At 37.8% G+C, this 12,592-nt stretch overlaps 1 long non-coding RNA gene across 1 annotated transcript; it reads right to left on the reverse strand.

Annotated features, from left to right (window-relative positions):
* Positions 1 to 3,524: 3,524 nt before the first annotated feature.
* Positions 3,525 to 9,841, reverse strand: LOC117286295. Its single transcript, XR_004517386.1, has 3 exons — positions 9,763 to 9,841; positions 9,312 to 9,390; positions 3,525 to 3,907 (listed from the first exon to the last, which is right to left on the reverse strand). It is a non-coding gene; the product is annotated as an uncharacterized LOC117286295 (long non-coding RNA).
* Between the last annotated feature and the right edge of the window lie 2,751 nt (positions 9,842 to 12,592).

Raw genomic sequence — 12,592 nt, forward strand, 5'->3', positions numbered from 1 at the left:
GAGACTTCAGTAATTGTGCAAATCTAAGAGATGATCAAGGAAGCACTGTTGGGAGAGGCAGTGGCTAGAGACAGGACATGAGAACTGAGATGTGTGAAGGCTCATACACAGGGCATTCTGCAGTGCAGAATGAAAGGACACAGGGCAGGAACTTTAAGTCTTGCAGTACCTCAAGGCTCTAGTCTGGAACTCTGAGAATTCCAAGAATTTTAAATTTGAATTGGGCCTTTCAGGCTCGTGAACTTACATTTGTCAAGGCATTAAGGTAGAACAGCTTTAAGAACAGTTTGATAGCTTAATCTATAAGATGGTAAATGGTATTTGGTCTCCATTACTATTAGTATCTTGGGAAATTCAAGAAGCCAGAAAATTATATACACCAAGCTAAGGAATTTATATTATACCTTGAGGGTAAGGTGGAATTATTGAAGGATTTTAGTTAAATGCTAAGTGATATTTATTTACTGATTTTTATAAGTACATAGAAGGGAACATGGCACATTGTAGACACATAGTAAATATACTTGAATGAATTAACATTTGAATTTTAGGAACATAATTCTACATCAACATGAGGAATGTTTTGGAGAACAGCAGAACTAGAAGTGTAGGAGATGAATCAAAAAGCTCTAGAAGAAATTCAGAAAAGGGGTCTGGTGGCCCTTAATCAGTTATAGATAGTGAGATGGAAAGAATTGGAAAGAAAAGAAAATACATGTCTATTCTTGTGTTTGAAATATTATGTTACAATGTTTATTTTATGGATCCATCTCTTATCCCATCTATGACATCCTTGGCAATAAGTCATAACTTCCTCATCTCTTTATTTTCAACACCCCGAGTGGGCATACACTTAAGTAAATATTTACTGAGTTCATTAATGTATAAAAATTATAAGTTCTAATTCTCAGAACAGCTTTATGAGATACCTCTATTTGGTTAAGGAGACCAAGTCTTAGAGAGATTAATACCTTAGATTAAAATCTGAACATATTTACACGGCCCACACCACCCAATGTCACTTGGCACTACCTATTTCTCCAACATGGATAATTCACTGTTTCCCTTTATTCACTACTTCAACTAGACTGGCTTTATTCCTTTTTATCCAGTAGTCAAGAGCTTTCCCATCTCACTTTTTTCCCCCCACATTTGGTATTACTGTTGCTCTTTCACTTTTCACTTGCACTGGGCACTTTCACCATCTCAGATCAGATGTCACCTTTTCAGAGAGCTCTACTCAGCCTTAAGAAGATCCTTCTAAATGAGAGTCAGTGTAAATCACCTCACTCATATCACCAGGTTTTGTTTTCTTATAGCTATTTCACTGTCTGAAATTACCTTGTTTACGATATATACCTGCACGTATCAGTAACTTTTCTTCTCCAACAGAAAGCAAGCTCCTCCAGGGCAGAGTTTTACCTTTATCCCCAGCAACTGAAACACCATCTGACACACTGTCAAAAATCAAAACAACTTCGATCCAATTTCGATCCATGGTACAGAAAAAAAAAATCTGCCTCATTACTTAATTGTGATATGGTAAATAGGACTGCTGTAATCATGGCCAGGATACCAGGAGTAGATAAGGTTTTGTGACTATTGTCAAAATACAGAAGGCTATAATTACTCTAATTGTCACAAGTCTACCAAGCCACATTATTCAGAGGCTGTAGAAACTTACAGAGCTACAGACTCAAGAAAGTGTTAGGAGAAAAATGGGCTGATTCAGTGGTTTTATTGAGTGTGGGTGAGAAAATGATGTAGTCATGAATTTTCTTATTGCGTGTGCAGGTAAGGTACAGTGAGTTGAAGAGTGGCTACATTCTGGGACTTTGGATGGCAGTGGTAGAGTGGATATTGAAAAGTATTTAGAAAATTTGAGAAAATGTCAATGTCATAAGAGGACAGATACTAGGGAATATCTGTTAGTTTAGTAGATAGAGTCAGAGGAAAGTAGGAATGTGGAATTGAATAATAGAGCAAAGTCCACAAATGCTTTGAAGTTGTTTAACTGTGTGTGTGTGTGTGTGTGTGTGTGCACGTGCATGCATGCGTGTGTGTGCGTGTGTGTGTGTGTGTGTGTGTGTGTGTGTGTGTGTATTAATGGCATTTAACTCTATCTAGAAAAAATGGTTCCTGTCATGGTTTGGGTCTAGATATTCCCAAAAGCCTCATGCAGTCATAGGCGGCAGTCATAGGTGGCCAGAGTGTGTGATGCTGGGATTACAGGAGTGTAATTACCAAATCAATCCACTGATTGGCTTGGCACTGCCCTAATCCTGGTAGTCTGGATAAGATAAAGGGGCAGAAAGATTCTGTTAAGGTCCCTTTGTTGCTTTGCTGCCTTGAGTCCATCATGAACTATTGCCCCCCACTGCCATGCGCTACCCTGCCTTGGAGCCAGCCAATTGACTGAAACCTCTACTACCTGTGAGCTAAATAAACCTTTCCCCTTTAACTTGGGTGTCAGATATTTTGACTCAGCCATGAGAAAAGTAACTAAGACAGTTCCTAAAATATGATTGTTCATTTCCTAACTTTCCTAGGATACAAAGAGCCCACAAGCTAATTGGTAATGCATAAATTCAAAGAGTAGTCTACTATAGGAATTACTATAAAGCAATGTTCAAAATAAAGCATAATATGGTTCTTTAAAATGAATTCTTTTATTTTCATAAGTTCTTGACTACAATAACATTTTTAAAATCTGTCTTAGTAATCCTAGGAACATTAAGCACCACATACCCTCTTCCACCCTTGGCTCTTTGTTTTTTCCCAGTCCTACTTAAACCTCTACATTTGGATTGTGACCCAGGATCCCTCCAGTATACCAACATATGTCTCCAGTCAAAAAACTAATAGCTGTTTATTGCTGCCCATAATTTTAAGGTACTGTGCCTGGGCTTGGGTGAGGGGAGTGGGTGTTAGGAGAAGATCCCTAAATAAACCTTGCTCTAGAGCTGTGTGGCCTTGGGAAAGTCACTTACCCTCTGAATTTCTTTTTTGTACAATGTTACACTTTTAGGTTGGTATTATTTATAGCTTGCCTCCAAATTAAAGGGATTATAGACAGAAGCAACTCCTATCAAAAATAGCTTTTCAATATTATGTGAGCTTGAGGGTAATACTGTAAAGGTCCAGATGTAAAATTAAGAACAGAAACAAGAAGATGTGACTAACAGGAATTATTAAAGTATTGGAGATGTGTATGACCGGTGCTCAAGGAAAGGAAACATGTAAAGAAAGTTAAATAGAATAGTTGTAAAAGATTTTGGAACAATTTCTTCATGGAAACTTTGACAATGTGTTATAACAGACTTTCCTGATAAGTAAAATTATCCAAGAAAATGATGCATACCATGCCACCAGGCCTTTCTTGATTGTTACTTTTGTATTACTCCTCTATGTCTGCCTCTTCACCAGGTAACACACTTTTCAAATAGGATTACTATTAGTATAAATTTCATAACTTTCTTTTACAGCTTTCTGCTTGTGCCTAGATTATTGGCCCTTCTAAGTCATATTATGACTTATACTCTCTCATTGTCGTCCCTTGTAACCATCCATTTATTAAATTGTTTTCTCGGATTCCCATTAAAACTAAGTTCTTCAAAAACAGACATTGCATTATTTGTGTTTTTGGTATATGGCTTGGTGCATGACATCAGCTGGTGGTACATAGATAGGCTGATCAACAGATGGGTAGTTGTAGGTATATGAACAAATCTATCTGAAATAAAAGTACTATAAATCAATTCAGCCAACAAGTTGGACTAGATCTCAAGACACAGCAAAAATGGAAGCAGAGTCCTTTCCCTGATTAATTGGCTAGGGCAGCTTGGAGGCGCATCACATGCCTTTTGCTTGAACTTTCACAGCAGATTAGCTCTTGTTTCTTGGAGCACTAAATAAGCAGAAAGAAAAGAGGTTTGTAACTCTACCAAATAAAAGTCTATTTGTTCTCAAGACACTGAGCATGTTGTTCAACCCAGTGAGTTCATCCCTGCATTTGCTTGAACACTGCAAGGGTCAGAATGGCAGGAGAGTGACAAGCCACTTGGTTCAAATCATACCCATTCAGGCTGCCCCAGGCCAATATTAACCTGGGCAGTTGCTTTGCATTCCTTCTTTTTGCTAAAAAAAAAGAAAAAGAAAAAAAATATTCAAGCATAAATATACAGCATGATTACTTGTGCATATCTCCCATGCCATGAGCGGTGTGTGTTTCATGCCTGTGGGCAGAAATAACCATTTCCTACTCTCATTCTAAGTACTAACTCTTCTTTAGTTTGCATTGATGCACAGGGGTGGTGCTACTGGCAGAGATAAGGGGTTCTGCTTGTAAACAGAGTCCTCTAGCCCTACCCTGGAGCTCAGCTCCCATAATTCCATAAGAAAATGGGAAAAGCGATAGAAATGAGAAATTTAGGCACTTCGAAGTCAAGAATTCTAATCCTTGATCCAATCTAATTGCTGCTTAGGGTTAAAATTTAAAAGTGCTTTAAAGTTGGGCGCCAGTTATGGGGAGTTCTTATCTAATAAGATCCAGCACAGCATATGACTAATTAGATGAGAGAAAAAAAGAAAAAACCTACTTTAGAAGTCATATGCACAGAGATTGCAAAGATTACAGTCCAAGGGTAAATACTGTATATTATTTATAGAAGCTAAAACTGGAACCAATCTTGAATATTCACGATAAGGAGTTAATTTTGTAGATCAATAGATATATTGCATATGGAGCATACGTACAGTGAAATATGCAATCATTTAAAAATTATGTAGTGGAAATATTTAATGATATTAAAAAATTCTCAACATATTACATTAAAGACAAATTTGATAGATTCCAAATTTAGAGAAAATGTATGAATATTTTCAAAAGAAAAAATAAATATGTGTATAGAGGTAAATTTTTTCTATGAGATCTTAAAATTATTTTTTAAAATTTTCAACAAAACACATCCTACTCATATAATCATACGAATAGTACTATTTAAAATAAATTGTTTCTGATTATGGTGGTTCATATGAAAGAGAACATAGGATGGGGATGTATTCTTATATAATTAAGAAACTAAGTGAATAAAATAATCAAGAATTTACTATGGAAACTAAAAGATGGATGGATTAAAACTGATTTGTAAAAATTTGCATGACAAGAATACAAGGCTCACCCTCTCTTCAAATCAGAGCCTGTTTGTGGGAGATCATCTGGCATCAGTATTTAATGCTCTAGTGTAACCGGAAGTCCCTTATGCTTTCTCTCTGGCACAGCAGAAGTGTAATATGTAGGACTTGCACTTTAAATATTATATCCAGTAAGACAATAAAGGCCTCTGGTTTCTTAAGGAACTTCAGACATTGGGAAGTATATGGGAGGCATGTGTGATTTGTTTTATGATGAGAGTATTAGATCCAGATTCAAAATCCTGGAACTTGAACCACAACTTCACCAGCCACTCAGTGCCTTAACAAGATTACTAAATTCCCTGAGCTCCAACTGCCTCATCTATAAACTGAGGATGATAATAATTACTTTAGCATATGGTCATGAGGATTTATTCATTTAATCAAAAAGTTTTTATCAAGCATATACTTTGTACTGTAATAAACACCTAGGATCTACCAGTGACAATCCTTGTCCTAGTAGTTTAGAATCTAGAATCTAGTGGAAGACATGGGCAGATAGACAGAAAATTACAAGAGTGTGGCAGTTGCTATAAGTGGGATATTATATAACACTGGAAACACACAAGAATTCTACTAACCTGAAAGAAGTGGTGATAACTAAAAAAAGAAAATAATAATAATAATAAGCAGGAAATTTCTAGGCAAAGGTGGGGAGAAGACTGTCCCAGAACACTTGAGATCTGGTAATAACAATGAAGAAATACAGACCAATTTGATATAAATTTGGTAGTTTAAAAGTCATTGAGCACATCTGTCCAAAATATACTGTTTAGAGGAGCCCTGATGTAATTAACAGTTTGTCTTTAAATATAACTTAAACAAAAGTTTAATCATTGATTTCGATAAAAAGCGTACACAACAAAATTCGGTAATAAGTAATTATTTGAAAAAAACCACTAATACACTGGATAACATATCAAAAAACATAATTGTATTTCAGATTCTAAGACAAAAAATGGAATTTCTTTCAATTTTCTCACATTATCTTCTTTACTTTTTTTGTCCCCAACTCCCCTCAGTCAGATGAATGTGGACCATGTCTGCTTTTTGCTATTGCCTTGATCCAGATACAACTTTATAGATAAAAACAAGGAAGATATGGCATGAAGACCATGCTAAAAGGTTGTATATCAAGGAGCTTTGTATGAGGCAACAGTGAGTTTTGATAACAATGTGTGTGTGTGTGTGTGTGTGTGTGTGTGTGTGTGTGTGTGTTTGTGTGTATGTTTAAGATGCATTGTATTTTGGGGTGCTGGGACTATACATGGATATCTTGTTTAACTCTGGGGTCATGCTTCAGGACAGAAACTGATAATTTGGTGCCCATTCATGGGACAGGGACAAGACTTTACACTGTCAAGAATAGTGACAGAAGCAAGAAAGAAGTTTATTTGGAGATGAAGAATACACAAGAATACTGCTAGCTATCTTCAAATATAAAAGCAACAGTTCCTTGTAAGCAATCATATTTATTTGTTGTGGGTTCAGTAAAAACATAAATTGGGCTGAATTTTCAGTGCAATTAAAAGGATCATGTTATAATAGTGAAAGCTTGGTCAGACTTGGAATAAGTTACCTCAGAGGGGAAAATTTCCTTATTATTGTGCCAGCAGATATTGATGACCTCTTATCCAAGAGTATCTTAGCATCTTAGATAAAACTTTAGTTTCTTAAGTGATACTTTAGGGAAGATTCAAGCATCAAATGGACAGAGAAATTTTAAGTTTCCTTGCCCACCACAGATACTATGTGGGTAGTATATTCTGAGAAAATAATTATAACATAATTATCATCATGAACTACAACTAAAAAAATTGAATTCCATTCTTACTCCCTGGGAGACATGCTGTCCAGCACAGCAGTCACCAGCCACATGTGACTATCAAGCACTTATAGTGTAGCTGATCTAATTTGAGGTGTTCTATACATACAAAATACAGGACTGATTTAATAATTATATAGCTTATATGTTGGTATACTGGGCTAAATGAAATATACTATTAAAATTAATTCACTTGTTCATTTTTATTTTTTAATATAACTCTTAGAAGTATTAAGATTACATGCGTGGTTGGCCTGGGAGAAGTCCAATATTCTCAGTTGAACCTTTCCAAAATATATAGAGTCTTGGGACAGAGCTTCTCTCAAGCATCTCCACATTCACTGGGGCAGGTTGCAGGCCTGCAGGAAATCTAGGCCATGGAAGCCAGTAGCCAGGGCCTTGCACCAAACCTGACTAAAACTGTGACAGGGAACAAACTGTGCTGAACTCAGAAACAAACTCAAATAGATCAAAAGGTTTTAATTTCCGAAAACACTCAGCTGAAATATAATCAAGGAATGTCTTCGAATTGGAATTGAATCCACCTACGTATTTCCTGAAACTAGTGAACAACCATATCACACATAGCCAACATTGATTAGATTTGGGTTTTGTACTTGTAACCAAGTACAAAATGTTTACCAATCCCATGTATTTTGGCTTCTGGCATAGATACTGCTTTTATAGTAAAATGAGTAGAGTCAGCACTCTTCACTAAGCAAGAATAAATGGGTATTGCCTGTTCACAAATAGCAGGAACTGCTACATACACATGAAGACAATCTGAACAGATGGAGTAACCTTTTTACATGCGGTCGGGATGCAGCCTCAAAGACTTCAAGGTTGAAGAGCACAACACTGGAGTCACAAGGACTTATGAATTACTGCTCTGCCTGCTGACCACTGTCTAATCCTATACAAGTTAGTAATTCTCCTAAAACTTCAGTCTCCTTTATCCATAAAGTACACAAAACACCACCTGATTCACACCTTCATATAATTACTGAGATGATTTAATAGTTACATATGTGTGCACATAGATGGAACTTACCGTCATTATCATTATCCCCAATTAGACTGAGCTTCTTAGAAGCAGGATTGTGCCTTTACTTAATCATTACTCAATAATTGTTTGTTGAAAGGTGTCCACGTGCCCACCCTGTTCTCAATTCTGGGGATATGGAAATGGCAAGTCCTTAAATTCTTACAGTTTATATTCTACTGGAAAATCACATGTAAACTAGTTTGCAGGTAAAAATATAATTTCAGCAATAGTAAGTGCTAAGGAGGAAGGCAGAGAGGGACAAAGGAATACAGGCTGATGCAGTGGATGGCAAGGGATGTTATTTTCAGTGAGGATGTCAGTGAAGATGTCTCTGAGTGGAGATTTGACTGAGGTGTAGGAAACAGTTGGCGAAGGGCAAAAGGAAGCATGTTCCAGGAAAAGGAAGCTGCAGGTGCATAGGGAGGATGAGCTTAGTACTTTGGAGAACAGCAGAAAAGAACAGTCATTGAAACAAATTGAGTAAGATAGGAGATCTGCTGGTTTTGGCAGGATGGAAATTACTGGTGACCTTGGTCAGAGCATTTTCAGAAGAGTTTGGAAATACATGTGAGTGGAATGGATTAAAGGGAATATAGAAGACTGAGAATTAGAGATAGATATACTGTTTTGAAGAACTTTAAAGTGATCAGGGACCGAGAAATGGGTCCACAACTAAAATGGGAGACAGTGAAATGAACTATATGTTGATGAGACTGATTCTGCAAAGAAGGAGAAACTATCAGTGCATGAAAGAGAGGAGATGATTTCAGGACAACTGTAGAAGCCTACTCCTTGAGTGTATGAAAGAAGACAGGAACCTAAATGTGGTCCCTGGCACGAGCAAGAACTGTTTATTTCTCTAACAGGAAGGTGAGAAAAATATGTAGGTCCAAATGTCAGCAGGCTCATCATTTTGGTGTTGGATAGCTGAGAGAGGTCTGGTGATTTTCATTCTCTCATAATCTAGGGAGTGCTGAGAGGAAGGAGGTTGTGAAGGAAGTCACAGTTACCATCTTACTTCCTGTGTAGAAAGCAGACCTATACAAATGTTCTCAGAAATCTTTGTTGACTACACAAAGAAGTTTCAGCTACATGACCCACAGAAAGAGAAAATACACACTTCTGTTAACAGCTTTAATCCTATCTCTTCCATCTTATTCTTTCTCCCATCTGCTCTGACTTGCTCATGCTATCAACATTTCAGTTTAGGTCAACAAACATTTATTAAGTACTTGCTGTGGGACGCACCTGTGCAGGTACAGCCAAATGGAATTCAACTGGTGGATGCAATCATAGCTCTGAGGAAGTGATCCTCTTGTCTAGATATCTGAAAAGTAAACAGATTACATTACTAAGGATAAGGGTTTTGATGAGTATCTGATGATGGTGTCTTAACTTTCTGAGTGTCACAGAAGAGTATCCTTGATCTGAGTCTCTATGTCACCCAAATTTCTCTCCAGGTGTTTTAATTATCTTTCACTTTTAAGGCTGTTCTCCAAACCCACTTCTCCAATTAGAAATGATCTTTCACTGCACTGGTTTTCTAAAGGACACAAAATAGTATCTCCTCCAGCACCCCGGAATCAAGTGTTTCCCTCAGGAAAGATGTCACTGGTGTCAGCAATTTGATTCCAGGACAGAACTGTGAATAAAGGAGAGTTCATGGTTCCCATTGTGCTTTCTCTTCCCAGCTGCTAACCTCAGGAGAGTGAAAAGACTGGGGGATAGGGCAGGGTTAGAATAGAAGATGGAAGGACCAGGGTCAGGATCCCAACCAGATTCCTCTTGTGCAGCTCTGTGAGGCTCTGCTGAGTGTTCACGTTGCAGTTCAGATGCCGGAATCAAGCAAAGAACTGGAACCACTATTCTGTGGGGAGCCCATGACATGCTGCCTGGCACTTTCACTAGCAGGGGAACAAGGGCGAGGGTTGTAGGGCTGCTTTTCAGGACAAACTGCCAGCTCAAGCAAGTGAAACAACAGGCCAGAAATTTGCAGTCTTTAAGCACAAAAATCATCATAAAAGGCTCTGCTGTGTGTGTGTTTCTCAAAGCCACAGCAAATATTTGCTGTATTCCCTTATGGCTTTAATTTCTAAATCATCGCCATGGAAAGGTCCACAGAGACCAGTGCAATGCCATCCACAAGAGCCTGACTGCATGTCCTGCCCACCTCTTGCCCCATGGGAAAAAGACAGTTTTGCCTGAATATCTTAAGGAAGCCTTTCATTTCCTCCTTTTCTCCTTTTCTTCTCCTCTCACGGCTTCTTTTACCTGACAAAAGAAATGCCTTAGAGACAGCTCACTGGCTTAAAAAATTAAAAATAAAAATAATATGGAAAAATTATCTGGGTCCAGTTCATTTGAGATTAGAATAAATGTGTAGATATTCGATGTGCTGGCTCCACTATCATAGATTTACCGGCATAATAGCCCAGGGCTGGGGGCCAAAGCTGAGCTCATGCAGTAATTTCTTTACCTTCCCAAGAGTGGAACTAAAAACAAAACGCAAGTCCAAATCACTTCACTGAACAAGCTGAGAGTGTGAAGATGAGTAAACCTTTCTGTAAAGTTACCATTGCTCCTCATTGTCACCCCAAATTCTTCTAAGCCACAGGCATAAAACAGGAATTTCCATCCAATTTCTAACATGTTTCAGGCCAAAATGTATTTTAAATGTTGGAAACATAATTGAATTGTCCACTGGACATGAAAACAAGTACATAAATTGTAAAGTCCCAGTTCTGTCTTTTCCTGAAGTAAAATAAAGATGACAAATTTATCACCCAGATAGGAGCTAAAAGCCACTATTTCTTTAATATCCAAGTGCTCTGTGGTGTCCCAACATTTTGGTCCCACTAAATATGCAAGAATTTCCATCTAGAAATAGTAATTCCCACCAGAAATGGTCCTACCTGCTTCTCACTGAAGTCTCCACACTGAAATCTACAGGTATATGTGATTTAATTATCCAAGAAGAAGAAAACAAATATTTCATCTTTTTCATATTCTTTCCCTAAGAAGCTTTCAGTGTTCTGAAATTTGTGACTGTCCATGATACTTTTCATACTCACCTTCCTACAACTTGAATAAGAGCATTTGTTTTTCTGAGACATCTTGGGTTGCAGAAGTGGGAGGGAATGAGGGCTGGAAATATACAGAATTTGGGAATTTAAGCTCAGGTATATTGGAGGTATTCCATAAATCACTGAATTGAATCATTGAACAAATGAATGTATGAAGACATTAACTGACCACTTTAGATATTTCAAAATAATGCTAAATCAGAGGAAATTTGCCCTTCTTGAGATTGGGTAGAAATAAAAAATAAAAATAATATAAAAGTAGATTTATAGGTAACATTCTTGGATGCTAGCTCCATTCCAGGCTGTGAAGAGCAAACTTTAAGGTATGGGAAATGGCACAGGGCCATCCTACACATCTCCTTTGGTCTCCTTCTAGGAGTTTCAACATAGATACAGACATTGACTTCTTTGGCATCCTCAATTTTCTGTTCTTGTGAAGATGAAAATCTGAGATCTGGTAAGGAGTCCGACTTCTTCAGAAGAATTAAATTTCCAATAAGCACCTCAATCTAAAAGCTTGTAGCTATGGACTTCTCTTCTTGTTGCATGGTCTTCCCAAGTGTACTATTGTTTTTATTCACTGAGGCAGTGCAGTCTTGGATAAACTACCTTGATCTCTGCCCCTAAACTGTTCCTTTCAGAAAGAGATGCAAGGCCGTAGCTACCTACCTCTTCCTCCAGCTCTGTAAAATACTGGTTTCTATTCCTGGAACATCCAGTCTTTCTGTATGAGGACATGCAGATCATTTTCCCCAAGCATTATACAAAGGCTCTTGGTCTAGTTCATGCACTGTTTATGAATGGAAAGGTATCAGGTATCCAGCTTGATGGGATTTAGAATACATCTGCTGGAGGTACGCAGAATCTCAGCTGTGATTTTTCCACTTAAACTGGGTCAAATCTATGCACAGCCACTGTGCCCTGTCTTTAGATTGTTTAACTGTCTAGTTTGGAGGACACAACAAGAATGCAAGATGAAAGCAGCTATCAGCTTTCAGCCAAGAGCTGAAAGGGCTCTCCTACAGAAGCAAGCATCAGGATTGATTGTGGAGTTCTTCTGAGGACAAAAGAGGTAAAATGAGGAGCAGCTGGTGATTGAGAGCAGGCTGTGATAGAGTGCCTGAGTTGCAAGATGACTAATGTATCTGGTCTACTGAACAGCGCCTGAAACAGTTTTGGAGTTTTTGGTCACTTCTCATGCTCTGACTCTCTTTTTATTTGATTTGGCCTCAAGTATATCCCCAAACTTCTCAGATGCCAAGATTGTTCATTAAAAATGTTGTTTAATCTGGTTTAAAATTCCTAACTATAACTAATTTACTATCTCTCTTTCCTACATGTGGAAAATGAGCTTGATCTTTCCTGTCTTTCCTATTCTGGCTCCCTACACAGAAGAGGAAAGAGAGGCACATGTCTGAGCCTGGGCTCTTCTCTTTCCAGGGCTTA

Source organism: Fukomys damarensis, unplaced genomic scaffold (assembly GCF_012274545.1).
Source record: "Fukomys damarensis isolate Sample0158 unplaced genomic scaffold, DMR_v1.0_HiC HiC_scaffold_16, whole genome shotgun sequence".
Lineage (NCBI taxonomy): Eukaryota > Metazoa > Chordata > Mammalia > Rodentia > Bathyergidae > Fukomys > Fukomys damarensis.